Below are 17,545 nucleotides of genomic sequence, written 5' to 3' on the forward strand. Positions count from 1 at the left end.
CGCATCAAATTTTGGCGCCGTTGCCGGGGATTAGCAAAGTTGCTAATCCCTTGTCTTGAGTCTTGTTTAAATTGTTTAGTTTCTGTTTTGTTTTAATTTTTTTTTGCACCGTGTGTGTGTGTGTTTTGTTTTTGTGCCGTGTGTGGCACCTTATTTCCTTACTTGTGCCGAGTCTATTAGATTGATTGCTAACCTTGTTAGTTTTTGTGTGCAGGTACTAGTTTATGACCCGTGGCTCACAACCTGTTCGTGAGCATATCTTCGACTTTGACGGTGATTTCGAGAGGACTTTGAGAAGAAAAAAGAAATCGCAAGCATCTAATCCTCCTAGTCCCGAACCTGAATTAGAAGAGAAAGAAGTCGAAGTTGAGATTGAAGAGGAGGCCACGGATTGGGTTAAAGAGGAAGTACCAACCATGGCAGTGGACAATCGAACCATCAAAGAGCTCTCTGTCTCAGGTATGGGCAATGCCGTTCCTTTATGCATATAATACCCTACGGCAGCTGAAGGTAAGACGGAAGAATTTGAACTTAAGTCTAGTTTATTACATCATATTCCTAAATTCCATGGGTTGTCCATGGAAGATCCTAACAAACATCTTAAGGAATTTGAAGTAGTTTGCTCAAGTATGACACCCATCAACGTTGATGGGAGTATTTTGAAGATGAAGGCCTTTCCATTCTCACTTATGGACAAGGCCAAAGATTGGTTGTTTGAATTGTCCCCTGGAACTGTCAATTATTGGGAAAGTATGAAACGTGCATTCTTAGAGAAATTATTTCCCACTGCAAAGATCATTCTCTTGAGGAAACGAATTAGTGGCATCCAACAAAATCAAGGTGAGTCGTTTCCATCTTATTATGAATGTTTTAAATCACTTGTTGCTTCATGTCCACAACACCAAATGAAGGAGGAGCTGCTCATTCAATATTTCTACGAGGGACTCATTCCCATGGAACGTCAAATGCTAGATGCTTCGGCGGGTGGTGCATTAGTGGACAAGACTCTAGTGGATGCCAAAGCTCTAATTGCCAACCGAGCACACAACGCTCAACAATATGAAGGTGTTGGACAAAGAGAGGGGCCACGGCAACAAAGTGTGAATGAGGTAAGTGCAATTTCTGATATTCAATCACAATTGGCTAATCTTACTTCTCTCGTGTCTCAGGTTGTCAAGGGGTCAAAACCACAAGAAAACCAAGTGTGTGGTGTGTGTTCAATGCAAGGGCATCCATCCGAGACATGCCCTCAGTTGATAGAGAATGGAGGATGGGAGTCTGCCAATGCCATTGGTTTCCAAGGCCAAAACCAACCCAAACATGATCCATACTTCAACACCTACAACCCCGGATGGAGAGATCACCCTAATTTCAAATGGAGAAAGCCCCAACAATCTGCACCACAAAGGGGATTTCAACAAAACCCCCCTGGGTTCCCACGGCCATACCAAGCTAACCAGCCACCATTGTCCCAAAACAACTTAGGTTCGTCTTTTGATAATTCTCAAGTTATTCAATTACTAACTACATTGGCACAGGGGCAAGAAAAACAAGCCAAGGACATGCAAAATTACGCCAATGAGGTACAAAATCAAGCTTGAGAGGTGACGGATTTGAAGAGACAAGTAGGACAAATGGCTGAATTCATGGGGCAATTTAGTAGAGAACAAGGTAAGTTACCAAGTTCAACGCAAGTGAATCCGAAAGGTGGATTCGAATCTGCCAAGGCCATAGTGTTGAGAAGCGGAAAAGAAGTTGGGGCAGGTTCGTCATCAAAGACAGGTCATAAAGAGGATGAAAAACTGCATTTTGAAGAAGGGGAAGCAACCAAACCCACGGCAAAGGAGGATCCCCCTTTGCCGCAAGCTTCTAGTGGCCCTAAATCACCCAATCTGTCCAATAAAGGTAAAAACGTGTTAAGTTCAATTCCTACTAATGTTTTTCCTTCGAATGTGCCTTTTCCTAGTAGGTTCACGCAAACAAAGAAAGAGGAAGTCGAAAAGGACATTCTTGAAACATTTCAGAAAGTTCAAGTCAATATCCCTCTTTTGGATGCAATCAAGCAAGTCCCGAGGTACGCCAAGTTCTTGAAGGAACTTTGCACTAATAAGAGAAAGATTTCGACCAAGGAGGTTGTCAAAATGGGTGAAAACGTCTCAGCCATCTTGCAAAGAAAACTGCCTCCTAAATGCAAGGATCCGGGTAGTTTTACAATTCCATGTGTCATTGGTAACACTCGTTTTGAATCTGCCATGTTAGATTTAGGTGCATCAATAAATGTCATGCCATATTCAATTTATGCATCTATGAATCTATGAGCATTAAAAAATGATGGTGTTATTATACAATTGGCCGATAGATCTAATGCCTATCCAAAGGGAGTTTTGGAAGATGTGTTAGTGCAGGTCAATCATTTAGTTTTTCCGACGGACTTGTATGTGCTTGAAATGGATGAATCCGACCATACCCCTTCATTGCCCATCCTCCTTGGAAGGCCGTTCATGAAAACTGCTCGTACGAAGATTGACGTATATAATGGCAATTTGACAATAGAATTTGATGGGGAAGTTATTAAGTTCAATCTTTCTAATTCTATGAAGTACCCTAGTGAGAATCATTCGTGTTTTGCTATTGATATAATTGATTCTTTGGCGCAGGACCATTTGGACAATTTGAAGGACGATGCACTTGAATTGGTCATTGCCCAAGGAAGGGACATGCAAAACATTGAAATAACCAACAAGGCACCCCACGGCATGCAGGGGGAATTCTTGGCCGTGCCCCCTAGTGAAGATATGATTGAGATGGTGGCTGCCCTCGAGTCATTGCCACCATATTCAGGTAAGTTTTTGGACCCTATTTTAAGTTCAGTTTCGGCTAATAAAATGCTTCCTTCATTTGTGCAGCCACCTACACTTGAACTTAAGCCGTTGCCTAGTCATTTGAAATACGTGTTCTTGGGAGAGGATGAGACATTGCCCGTCATCATCTCATATTCACTCACGGCACAAGAGGAGATCAAATTGGTGCGAGTGCTTAAAGAGTACAAAACGGCAATTGGATGGACTTTGGCCGACATAAAGGGAATCAGCCCTACTATGTGTATGCATCGCATACTTCTAGAGGAGGGGTCCAAAACATCTCGAGAGGCTCAACACCGTCTCAACCCTCCGATGATGGAAGTAGTTAAGAAAGAGGTAATCAAATTACTTGATTGTGGAGTGATTTATCCTATTTCTGATAGCAGTTGGGTTTCGCCCGTGCAATGCGTTCCAAAGAAATCTGGAGTGACTGTGGTTGAAAATGCCGAGAATGAGCTTGTTCCTATGCGTATTCAAACTGGTTGGAGGGTGTGCATCGACTATAGGAAGCTAAACGCCACCACAAGGAAGGACCACTTCCCATTGCCATTCATTGACCAAATGCTTGAAAGGTTAGCGGGTTATGCTTTCTATTGTTTTCTTGATAGTTACTCTGGTTATAATCAAATTGTCATAGCACCCGAGGACCAAGAAAAAACCACTTTCACTTGCCCTTTTGGTACATTTGCATATCGTCGCATGCCTTTTGGTTTATGTAATGCACCTGCTACGTTTCAAAGATGCATGATGAGTATATTTTCTGATTATGTTGAGAAAATCATTGAAGTTTTTATGGATGATTTTAGCTTCTTTGGTGATTCTTTTGATGGTTGCTTGCACAATCTTAGTTTGATTCTAAAACGTTGTGTTGAAACTAACCTTGTTCTTAATTGGGAAAAGTGTCATTTCATGGTTAAACAAGGCATAGTTTTAGGTCATATCATCTCTGAAAACGGCATTGAAGTAGACAAATCCAAAATAGATCTTGTACGTCACTTACCCTCTCCAACTTCGGTTAGAGAGGTTCGTTCTTTTCTTGGCCATGCAGGATTCTATCATAGGTTTATCAAAGACTTCTCAAAAGCTGCACAACCTCTTTGCCGTCTCCTACAAAAAGAAGTGGCGTTTGAATTCACCGAGGAGTGCACGGCTTCATTCAATCAACTCAAGGAGTTGTTGACCACGGCACCAATCATTGCTCCCCCTGATTGGAGTCTCCCGTTTGAATTGATGTGTGACGCCTTTGATTATGCTTTAGGGGCTGTTTTAGGGCAAATGAAGGACAAGAGGCCGCATGTCATATACTATGCCTCACGAACGTTGAATGATGCACAACTAAATTATTCGACAACCGAAAAAGAACTCTTGGCTATCGTATTTGCATTAGATAAGTTTAGATCATATCTTCTTGGTACTAAAGTCATTGTTTTCACTGACCATGCAGCTTTGAGGTATCTTTTCACCAAGAATGAGGCCAAGCCAAGACTCATTCGTTGGATGCTCCTACTCCAAGAGTTTGATCTTGAAATTCGAGATAAGAAAGGATGTGAAAACGTGGTGGCTGACCACCTTAGCCGAATGGTGGGTAAAGAGGAGTACATTCCCATCTTAGAAACATTCCCGGATGAGCAACTTCTGTCCATTGAGGTAAGAACCCCTTGGTATGCCGATTTGGTCAATTTCTTGGTGTCTAAGCAAGTTCCTAGTAACCTAAGTAAGTTCCAACGTAATAAACTTGTTCATGATGCACGTTTTTATGTTTGGGATGATCCATATTTATGGAAATTCTGCCCGGATCAGATTGTGCGTAGATGTGTGCCCGAATCTGAATTTAATTCCATTCTTACATTCTGCCATACTTATGCATGTGGGGGACATTTTGGCATCCAAAGGACAGCCCTAAAGGTGTTACAATCTGGATTTTATTGGCCTAATCTCTTTAAGGATGCTAAAATGTTTTGTTTAACATGTGATAAGTGTCAAAGAACCGGGAACATAGGACCTAAGGACCAAATGACGCAGCAATCTCTCTCATTTGTGGAAATTTTTGATGTTTGGGGTATTGATTTCATGGGCCCCTTTCCTCCATCTTTTGGTTTCACTTACATCTTGCTAGCTGTCGATTATGTTTCCAAATGGGTGGAAGCCAAAGCCACCCGTACTAACGATTCTAAGGTTGTTGCAGATTTTGTGAAATCTAATATTTTTGCTAGGTTTGGGATGCCACGAGTTTTAATTAGTGATGGGGGTTCTCACTTTTGTAACCGCACCATTGAAGCTTTGCTCAAGAAGTACAACGTTACGCATAAGGTTTCAACACCTTATCACCCTCAAACTAATGGGCAAGCTGAGGTTTCAAATAGGGAGATCAAACAAGTCCTAGAGAAAACCGTTGGACCCTCAAGAAGAGATTGGAGTTTGCGCTTGGACGATGCATTGTGGGCTCATCGTACGGCTTACAAAACTCCCCTTGGCATGTCACCTTTTCGGCTTATATATGGTAAGCCATGTCATTTGCCCGTTGAGTTAGAGCACAAGGCGCATTGGGCGGTGAAAACCTTCAATATGGACATAGACGCTGCTGGAGTTCATAGGAAGCTCCAATTAGATGAACTTGAGGAGATTAGGAACGAAGCTTACGAAAATGCTCGCATCTACAAGGACAAGACGAAGGCTTATCATGATAAGATGCTTCGTACCAAAACGTTCTCCAAGGGGCAGAAAGTGTTGCTTTTTGATTCAAGACTTCGGTTATTCCCTAGTAAGTTACGTTCTAAATGGATTGGACCTCTTGTTGTTACTAATGTTTTTCCTCATGGTGCAGTCCAAGTCCAAAGCTTAAAAAGTGGCCACGAGTTCAAGGTCAATGGGCATCGATTGAAGCCTTATTACACTTTGTTTGAGGAGCATGTCGTGGAGGAAACACCCCTCCATGTCGTGGCCTACCCTGAAACTTGATGGAAATGTTCGTCCGGCTGCACGACGTTAAAGCAAGCGCTATGTGGGAGGCAACCCATCCATTCAACAAAGGAAGGCCTAGGAATCCCCCAAATTCCAGATTTGCGTTCCTCAAACCCTTCTCTTTGTTGTCGTTTCTAATCTGCCTTGATTTGTTGTTTAAGTGCTGTTTGTGTGTTTACTTATGTTTTGTGTGAATCTATGCTTAAAACATTGAGGACAATGTTTGATTTAAGTGTGGGGGGGTAACTAAGTATATTTGATGCAAATTCGTGGGATTTTATCACCCATAACTTCAAGTGTTGTTCCTTGCTGTTTTAAGGTGTTTTTAAGCTGTTTTAGAGTATTTTAGTATGTTTTGTTTTATAACTCCGAAAATCACATAAAAATTTGAAAAACATGTTGTGAAAAGCCTAAAAAGAGTGTTTTGAGTCGTTTTTGTGTGTTTGTGTCTTAGGGTACCTTCCAACACAATGATGAGGATTTGGTTTGTAATTGCATGACTGTTAAAAAGAGTTATAAACATGGAGAAAAGTTTGATTTACTCTTGGTATATGCTTGGTTATGGTTATAATGTATGACTTCACATGCAATCATAAAAGAAAAATTCGTTTTTGTAACATGCTTGAAGGAAGGAACTCAAACAAACGCTACAACCTTGTGAGACTTGAGCCTAAACGTTACTTGGAGAGTTAAAATCTGTGCATTATTGTTTTCTAAAGTCGTTGCTTGGTCTCATTATTCTTTGCTTGGTTACTACTTAGAAGGCGTTTCATCATATAGTTCCAAATGCTAGAACTCATGCCCATTTCATTCGAAGCATGTTATTGATTTGCATAACACATATTCAAGAAGAAGTTGTGTAGTGACCACCACCAAAGCCAAATTGTCGTGTATCCTACTTCATTATATGTTTAAGTTAACCCCGTTGAGCCTTGTTTAGCCTTTATTCTTTGTTAACCCACATTATCCTCACCTAGCCTAGTTTAGGACAGTCCACACCCTTGTTCTTAAAAGATAGTGAGCATGACTTAAATGAATTCCTTTTGAGTTACATTATGAAAGAAAATGAGTGTGGGGGAGAGAATGTTTGTTCTTAAGTGTTTATGTATGTTTTGAGATTCAAAAGAAAAGAAAAAGTTGTGAAAAACGTATGAAAAAGAAAAACAGAAAAGAAAAGAAAGAAAGAAAGGAAAAAGAGCTTGAAAAGATGAAAGAATGAGTGATTAAGTCTTGAATGTTGAAGAAAGGGTCCAAAACACCAAATCTGGCCCTAAATTGTCTAAATTCTCCCTTTTTGTTCAAAAGTTGAGTTTTCATTCAAAAGTGAATTCTAAGTTGATTCAAGTGCCTTTGCTCACTACTTTTTTAAGAACCTTTGTTTTCCATATCCCTTCTTTGTTATCCAAACACCCCAAGCCCCATTACAACCCGTGACTTCAATCTTGAGTGTTATGTGTTTCAATTTGTGGAGTTTGAACTTGGTATGAGCATATGGTGTCACTGGTTCTCGCATCTAAGTAGTAGCATTCCATTCATGAGATCATACCTAAACATGCTTATTAACTCCAGAAATTGCTTCCTTTGTGATACATATATGTGAGTGTTCATTTTCATGTTTACATCAATCTTCTCACTTGTAATTAGATTAGGGTGTGTAGTTAGAAAATCTGAGTGAAAATTGAGTGCATATCTTGTAAGGAATTGAGCAAATTCTCTAAGGCATGTTACTACATTCAAAACATGGTTTTAAATGCTTAATTGTGAACTAGTATGTGGTGACTATGATTAAGTATGTACTTAAGTGTAAAGATGACCAAAATCTGTGGGAATGATGATTTTTAACATGTCATGTGCATTGAAAATCCCTGAGGCAACGTTGGAAGGTTTAGATTGTCTTTGGTTTGTTTTGTTTCGTTTCGTTTTGTTTAGGTTATTTGTTTTGCTCGAGGACTAGCAAAAGCTAAGTGTGGGGGAATTTGATAGGAGCATATTTATGCGACTTAATTGGCTTGTTCTCATGCATTTACGTTGTGTTTCTTTAGTTATTTTAGTCCTTTATGCCATTTTCGTGTGTTTCTAGGTTCATATGGCTAAGGAAGCAAAAATGTGCATTTTGGAGCATTTTGGAGCAAAATTGGGCTTGGAATGGATAGCATATGCTTGGAGCAAAAGGAATGGACGAAATTGAAGACCTAAAGATCTTATGTTTGAGCAATATCAAGGATTCCTACCTATTCTAGGCCACAAAACAATGTCCCTTGCAACATTAAAACCCTTGCCGTGTGTCCCTTGGTGTTTCTTTTCCTTGCCGTGCAAGGAAGGGCCTTGTTTCCTGTTTTAAACCATTTAAACACGTTCATTCATCAAACCATCTCAGCCATTCACTCAAACACCCTAAACTACAACCTTGCAACCGCACCATATTCTCATTCATTCACATATTTTCATTCAGCCACATGCACTCATCATCATTCAACCTAGTTGTCACTCACATGCTTTCCCATTTCATTATTCATTCACTTTTCATTCATTCTATTCAGCCACAAAAGCATCTCAGCCACAAAGAAAGCCGTGCATTCACCATCATTTTCCAGCACCTCCAAACCCCTTAGCCGTGCACTTCATACACTTTCCAGCCTTCCCACTTCATCATTGCAGCCACATTCTTCCATTCCCACTTCAATCATTCACCCTAGTTGGCAGCCACATGCTTTCCCATTTCAATATCACTCTTCCAAAAACATTCCAGTCACTTCCCCTTTAAAGTCGTGCATTTCATGTTCATTTCCAGCTTTCCCCCTTTATAAAACAATCAGCCACACTTCCACATGCATTCCCTCTTTAATCATTCCCTCCTAGCTGTCATTCACATGCTCTCCCATCCATTCTCTCCCTATAAAACCATGCAATGCATTCATACACACCATTCCCATTCACCACAGAAATTCATCCATTCACTCCATTCCACACATCCACATACCTTTCCACCACCTTCCAACCATCAAACACTCATCCACACCTAACCTACACCCCTTGCCGTGCCTCTGCACCCCCCAAAACCCATTCTACATCATCAAAACAGCCCAGAAACCATCACTATCCAATCTGCCGCAACAAAGAGGAAGAGAAGAGGGCCTAAACGTTCATACAATTCAAGTTTGAGTTGTTGGAATTTTTAGGTGTTTCCTTTCCTTGATTTCAATGGTTACTTTGTTATTATCTTCTAAGTTTGCTGTAATCATGAGTGGCTAAACCCCTAATTAGTTAGGGGAAAGTTTGAAGCCATGAACATGTTTGAAATATGAATTGATTTCTTCCAATTGTGATTTGTTAAGTTGTGATTGCAATTCAATTATCTGTTTATCAAAAACTTGTTTTTGTATGTTGATTAGGGATGCATACTTAGTCTTCATGCATAAACTCGATGCTAGTTTATAAACGAGTTTCACCTAATCGTCACAAGTTTATAAACATGAGTAGTGAAGGTTGCTAGTCACAACCGCGTTAATTGAATTCTTGGCAAGAGTTTCATGCATTCATAGTTACAATTGCCTCGTCAACATTTATAATTTTCATAGAGCATAATGATCTCTCACTTTACCTCTTCTATGCATTCATGTTGAGGACCGTTGGAGAATGATTTGAATTGTTGCATGCATCATCCAATTCATTGACATAAGGAAGATTTGAAGGTTAATTAGTGCATCACGGTTAACTTGGGGTGTTGAGCATCATAGTTAGTAAAAAGCAATTGGAGAATCGATTCATATACAAATGTGTCATGTGTGGAGAATGGACCTCTAACTAATCCATCCATCATCTTGTTTCTCAAATCCGTTTTATAATCTGCCTAGTTTTACAACTTGCTTTGTTATTTCAATTTTCGTCAAAACAAAACCCCCCCCCTTTACTTTCTTGTTCTTTAGTGTTTAGAATCTGTTTAGTTTATGTTTTAAAGTGTTTTGAATCAAGCCATAATTCTAAATTCGTCCAAAATTGGGTTTAAGGTCAGAAACTGCCTAGTTAGTGTTGTTAGGCAGTTTTGAGCCTTTTGAACCTGTTTTGAGTCTTTTGAACTTGTTTTGAGTCCTTTGAGTCTTTGTGAACGTTTTTAACTTTGTTTTTATGTTTTTGAGTCAGTTTAGAGGTTTTAGCAAGCCCTCCTAATCCCCGGTCTAGAACGATCCCTACTTGCATCTTTACTACAACTTGACAACAAGAGGGTTAATTTGTGTGCTTAACTATTCTCGCATCAAATGTTCACTGGGGGCTTGGGAAAGCCCGCCTTTGGGAGCCGTCTGCCTCATGCTCTAGGCAAAGAACAGAAGAGGTCGAAACGTTGACATCTGAAGGAGCATATTGCCGCCCAGCAATCTCAGATTCCAGCCCAAAGCAATTTGATGAACCAAATTCATTGCACATTTCAAATCTCTGGCATTCAGTTCCCCAATGTTGAACCACTTCCAGAAACGACCTCACAGCCCCCCGTCGCAGCAGCTACGACCTTCTAGCCCCCTCCTCGATGCAGCAGCAACACCACCAGCAGGCGATTGTGACGTGGACGACTACCTATTTTAGTTTTGTTTTAAATTGTTTTCAAATTTAAAAATACTTTTTTTTTCATTGTATGTACATTTTCAATAATTTTTTAATTCAATATTCCTCTTTACATTTTCTATTTTTAATTTCATTAAATTAATTTTGGGAATTGTTATTAGCACTCCAAAAATCTCATTCTACACTCCAAACTTTCTATATTAGGAAAGAAAAATACACTTGTGAGGAGTGTAGAATGAGATTTTTGGTGTGCCAATAACATTTCCCTTAAATTTTACATAAAATAATATTAGCAACATTTAAAAGGAAAAATAATAATAAATAAATAAAAATTATTTAAAAAAAAACTAATTTTAAAATCTTACTGCGACGGCCTCTATGTCCGTCGCACAAAAGTTTGGGGGTCAAACCCCTATGTCCGTCGTGCAACAATTTGGGGGTCGACCTTCTATGTCCGTCAAGCAAGAGTTTGGGGGTCGAACCCTAGTTTCGACACTTGATGACGCGCAACAACCACCAATTCCGTCGCACGACCTTCATTTCGCATGACGAAGCACTTTCCTCCGTCACGCAATGTCTAACGTCACAAGCTTTGTGCGATAAAATTTGCACGATACTCTCTTCATCGTCCAATGTTTCTGGCGACGGTATTGGCCTTTGCGCGACGCTTGCCCCTTCGTCGCCCAAGTAATTATTCTTAGTAGTGACTCCGACTGTAAGTAGTCATGTAAATGTCATTTCTTGTATGAACTCCTCCTCTACTTTCCTTCCACGGTCTCTTTGCGTCAGATGGAGGAATGGTTGAGTGCAAATGAAGCGCATGCGTTTTAGGGGAATACTATTGTTGATAGACTAGCTAATATTAATTAGGGTTTGTCAATTTTTTTGTGTATCCCAATTTACAGATTTCTCTCCCTCCTGATATGTGATTTTTAGTTTTACGAAATCTCTTGTTTATAGTGTTTTGGAGGTTCTTACTTCTTTCTTAGATTTGCTTTGGAGTTGGAGAGATTAGGTTTCATATCCCTTTCTTTTTTGGGTCTTAACTAAGTGCAATTTTTTTTTATCAATAAAATTTTTTTCGTACCGTCCAAATTTCTTAAAAATAAAATTCATATATTGTGAAAACAAAAGGTAAAACTCATATGACCAAGGTTGTCTCCAAGATGTCAGGAGCCCTGTGTGGAAATTATAAATGGACCATTTTGCTCTGGTACCTAATTACATAATCTCACAAATGTACTAAAACAATCAACTTTTACCATGTATTAATATCAAAATTAAAAGAAATTTTATAACTAAAATTATGTGATAAAATCAACAAAATCACTAGTGAATAGATAAAAGAAGCCATGAAACAAAACAAAATGGTGAACAGATAAGAGAAGCCATGAAACAAAAAAAATGATGATAACATAGTAAAACACTAAATCCAAAGACAAATCTTCAGCAACAAGTGATATTAAAATTTTGAAATTGAAAATCCACACATTCTTTTCTTAATCTCTTTATCTCTCATTCCATTTTCTCAGCCTAAACAAGAATCAAAGTGATCAATTTGCAAAGTTAATTATCTAACGATATATGAGCCAAAAGTTGGAGGCCCTGTGCAATTGCACAAGTTGCTCCCCTCAAAACCAACACTGCATATGACTGACTTTTAAAAGGAAAAATTTCATGAGTAATGTTAAGATAAGAAGGGATGGACCATTTGAAGTTCTTAGGGAATTGGGACCCTTGCAATTTCGAAAAAACTGAGTTTTTTGCACCTATTGATTGAAATGTGTATCGCATGCTTTCTTGATTATGTTTCCACTGTCAAAGAATCTAGTTGAATCCTTTCGACTCCATCTCAGTTTAGCAAAATTACATTAATGCCACCTTTTGGAAGGGTTTTCTGGAACACTACTCCAGCAACAGTACTCTGTCTATTTCATTTGCATGCAGGCGTTGTCATACAGATTAATTAAAACGTGGGACATTCTATTTGCATAGATTCCATTTAATCCCTGACGCAGTGCGCGACTCCTATGATCTGTCGGTGCGTAATGGAGTTCTAAACTTGTTTAACATCTTTTATTTGTCTAAATTGAATAATGCATGCAACTCCTTAGATCAACTCTAACGATTGGGGTTAAGATTTAAGCCTTCAGCCTAAAAAATTAGGTTTTAATTTGTGTAGATTATCCTTATTTATTTTTGTGAACATTTTAATCAAAAATATTTAAATTTCAACAAAATAATGAAAAATCACGAAACCTACCTCATTCTTAAACACAAATACATTGCTGAGTAGAAAAGAAACGGAAGAATTGTCTGACAAGAGTGGATTTTGTGTGCATGTTTGAACAAATACCTATATTTATAGAGTTTTTGGATGAATTTTGGCTTAATAAGCTTTTTTATTGTTTTAGCCGGTGGATCTAATTTTGGGTTGTTAGATCTTCTTTTACCATTAGATTTGCTCATACGCGATCACAACTATTGAATTTAACATATTTATATATTTAGTTTTTAAAAGATAAAAAATAAAAAATTGAACCTGGACTGTTGTTGGTCTGTCCGAGCAAAAGAATAGTTATTGGCCTTTCCGCAAGTGGCTGATAGCGTCAGCAACCGAGTCCCAGCCACTAACCTTGGCTCATTTTTTGGGTTAAACTAGAACTAGGCCCAAAAATAAGTTTTAACCCAAAATCATTTTTTAGCCCAGTGACTGGAGAAGCTCTAGGCAAGTTTAAAAACTTAAATTTGAGTTTTAACCCAACCATTAGATCATCTCTAACCATTAGGTTAAAACCTAAAATCTTTAACCAAAAAAATTTAGGTTTCAACCTAGGAACAGTTTTTTGCTCCAATGGTTATGGGTTAAAATTTTAACCCAAGATTATTAAATAATGAATTTAGGCTAAATGTTTTTTCTGTAACTTTTTTCAAAATAAAATTTATGTAGATTATCATAATTTATTTTTATGAACATTTGAACCTAAAAATATTTAGATTCCGAGAAAATTTGAAAATTCATTAAACCGACTCCACAAAGCATGTATTTAATATTTATAGAGTTTTTGGATGAATTTTGATTTAAATAATTTTTTTTAATTGTTTTAGTCGTTGGTTTTTATTTTGGGCCTTTAGATCTTTCTTTTACCGTTAAATTTGATCATATTTGATCTTAGCTGTTGGATTTAATGTATTTAAATTTTCAAAATTGCCCAAATATATTTTAGGTTTTAATCCCAAAACTTATTTTAGATCCAACCATTGGAGAATGATTGGTTAGTTTAAAACCTAAATTTTGGTGGGCCAGCCTTTTAAATCTAAATTCTGGGTTAAATTTGTCCAAATTTTAGTTTTTAACCCAAAAAATTAATTTAGGCTCAATCATTGGAGAAGGATTGGGTCAGTTAAAAACCTAAATTTTAGGTTTTAACCCAATGGTTGGAGATGGTCTTAGAATTGGAACCAAATTCGCGCACTACCATTGATGGAGGAGATGCACAAATCCAAGTACATGTAAAAGAATAAACTGTCGTAAGCAAGCCAAAGATCGAGAGGGTGTGCCAATCATAGACTCTCTAACGGTCATGTTAGTAAGCAATATAAGACTCAAACAGTAGGCAAGAGAATAAGTATGCAAGAATTGCACTACTAGAAATGAACCCTAAAAACGTGTATTTATACCAGTCAAGGAGATGACTTTTTAGGATAGTAAAATCCTTATTAAACTAGGAGAGTCCCGAAGGATATATAGGAAGTTTCTATCCTCTTAGGAGTGTGATTATTAGTGGTCTACTCCAATCCTTAGATTGTAAGGACCTCGAGATTATAGGAAACATGTTGATTCTTTGCCGTATTAGGTTTCCTCTTGCAAAAAAAACATGGTCATTCTCAAGGGAGTCGTTGAACTTCACCTACTGATTTCAGAACATAATGGTGATGGTATTGTTGTTTTGCTTATTCAGCTCCGCAATAGAGGTTGTTGAGTCCATGACCAAACTTTTGAGGTATGTGTATATTGATCTGCCTTACTCCGACCTTGGCAAACTTTGGTCCCACAATTGCCCCTAACTATGTAACTATGTATCTGAAAGAACTTGTTTCCCTTAAGAATGGATAGTTATCCAAAACCATGCCCTTTGGAGTAAGTCGGATTACATACCGTTTTAATTCTTCTAACGCGTGGCATTCTAGCTTCGAACCTTGTGAATTTTTGACGTTTCAGATTCAGACATTTGGTCTTGAGAATCGTAGAGAGTAGATAGGAATGATGAGAGATGTTAAGTTGCTTATGCACATTTAGCAAGGGGTGGCTCTTTGAATCACTGAGTGACTTCGTCTTTCAAACATACAAATCGCAAGGTAAAAATTCTTCAAATTCGACAGTGAGATCTCTTTGCAGCTTCTCTTTAAATAGCCCAACCTTAGTTTTGTTTTCTCAAACTCCTTCTTTTAAGTTTCTATCTCTTTCATGCCTCAGTTCCCAAACTCAATTTTTACTTTGAGCCTTCAATCATTAGAATTTGTAACCAAGGAACTTACCATATCTATTTCTATCAAGCAAAATCAAATGAATTATGGATAAGCCATAATTGTTCTTCCTTTATTGGGTTCCGTAGCCATCATCCTTTATTGAACCACTGGCAACATCCTCCTCGCAGCCTTAGTATACAGATTCAACTTCAGGAGAGTGTTAAGATTCTTCAATGGGTTCTTCTTCATTGAAGGCTTCCTGATTCTTTCTTGAAGTAGAGCCTTCCAATTAGCTTGACGATAGATTGAACCTCGTCAGAGTTGATAATCCTAGTCAAGTCAACCATGTAGCATCCTTAGGACAATTGGCATGTTAGGGGTGAAGGCTTGTCTCCCCAAAGAATTGTACTCATTTTGCCCTATTCATGGGACTTTGATAATAAACATGTGCTCACATGTTTTATGAGAATTTATAACTTTATTCAAGTCGTTCATTTTGTTAGAATAAAGTGCTTGAAACTTTTCATCCCTTCCTTCCTAATCAAGAAATAGTATTTTAATACGACAAATCTTTCCAAGTAAATCTAACTCTAGACTAATGAGTAACAGAGTAAAACACGAACAAATTTATAAGCCCGGGACAAAACTCAAAGCCCCCTAGGTAACGTTGATTCGAAAAAATATTACCTCACAAACTAAGTGTTCATAAGGATTTTCACTGCAATAACCGGAGTATCCTTACTATGACACCGGTTGCAAGCCCATGAGAAAATTTTTGCTCCGTACATGCCATGATGCCTTAGTCAGATTAAATATGAGAAAATGATAGGACTTCGCCTGGAATATCCTTCAAAGCCTTGACTTTGATGAGTTTTTCTTCTTTTATATTGCGTGCCGCTCATTTGTTGACCTTGCCCCATTCTAGGTCTGAGGATTTTAAAGATTGCAATGTGTCACTGAGAAGGGGCTTCCTTTCCAGTCCGAATTGCATGTCCGTCTTTAATGAATCTGACGCAAAAGTTCATTAAGGACTTGGTTGCTTGCGTGTGGGCCAATGAGGGGAGGGAAATCTCTGTTATTGCTACTGGGAATTGGGGCACATGGCGTGTACTCTGATTGCTTTAATTGTTTTTTTTTTTTTAACTGAATGCCTAAATGACGTCGTCCCATTTACAATTTTTTTTTTTTTCCAGGACCAAAACAATGTCGTCTTAGCCTAGATTTTTCAAAAAATAAAAATAAAACCCTACACGCAGTAGAGCAACCAGACGGGATTGCAGGTTTTTTTACAAGACCAAAAGGCTAGAAACCATCTCTCCTCGACTTGATTTCCAGGGGCGGCCGCCCCTTCTTGTGCCTCTGTAACTTCGCCTTTGTCACTACTGTAGCCTGTACAAAATGATTACTCTATTTTTAATTAGAAATACTTGGTATGAACAAGTTGTTGATTGACCTACTCATTAGGGTCTTCTTCTTTTACTCATATTCCAGATATTCTACTCGAATTTCTTCTACTTCATTATCGCTTGTATAAAAAAAATGCATATACTTATATATATATATATATATATATATATATATATATATATATATATATATATTAATTAGTTAATCCTATAATCAGCATTCATCTTAACATGCTTGTGTTAACCAAGTAAGCTAATTCATTAATGAACTAACGTTATCTGTGAGGAAAACATCCAACTAAGGGTCACCTCTTCAACTCACAATTTAACAACATATTTATATTGCTTTTGTAAGAATCACTTTTATAAATTAAGCCATTTTGCTAGTGGTTCTTTTATTGGAATCAGGTTTAAATTTTAATTAATAAAGCAAGCAGTTCTTTAAAAAATACATAAAAGAGGTGATTGTGCTTCTATGATCTCAGAAGCATTTTTTAAACTTTTTCTGCTAAACGTTATCAAAAGAAAATTTAGCTGACAACAAACATTTTCATCATTCTAGAAGCATTCCTAAACAAGCTTTACATCCCAAACCATGTTTTTCTAACTAATGAAACACATGTTACCAATTCTAGGAATGAAGATAGTAGACTCTCACCAAATTAGGCTAATAATTAAGTTTATTTTCTTCCTGTTTGAATATTATAACCAGACTAGTTTGAATATACTATAAATGTGGGGGCCATTTAGCTTTAGTGGTTCCATGGCCTGGAGAATCTTTCAAGTTTCAACCAAGATATGATGTGGTTGATATTGAAATGCTTTTAATTAGATTGAAGACAAGACTTTAATTAACCCCATTGGCCTTTGGAATTCAAAGGTAGATTGTCTGCCCAACTGTTTGGGTTTCTTTTTTATCTTATTTTATTTGTACAATTACGGTTAAATTACGTTATTATTTTATAGTCTTATTGCTGCATATAATCTACCTTCCTCCGTGGAACTCACCACCATTCACCAAATCAATTTTTTAATCTGCGTAAAACTCATAACTATTATCCCATCAATCCTTTACATATATTTATTTTAATTGTCTCATCAAGCCTTTTTTTAGTGCTTAAAAGATAATATGCGCCCACGCATATTTGACTGTTAATTTAAAATTAATCAACAGTTTTTAGTCACTCAATTTACCAGTGAATCAAATACAATGATCAAATTTGTATTGGTACTTAGTGACTCTAGGTATCCAAGAAAATATGTTCGATAAACAATAGAGCATAATTTGGT

Source organism: Pyrus communis, chromosome 6 (genome assembly GCF_041283825.1).
Source record: "Pyrus communis isolate YQ-2024b chromosome 6, ASM4128382v1, whole genome shotgun sequence".
NCBI lineage: Eukaryota > Viridiplantae > Streptophyta > Magnoliopsida > Rosales > Rosaceae > Pyrus > Pyrus communis.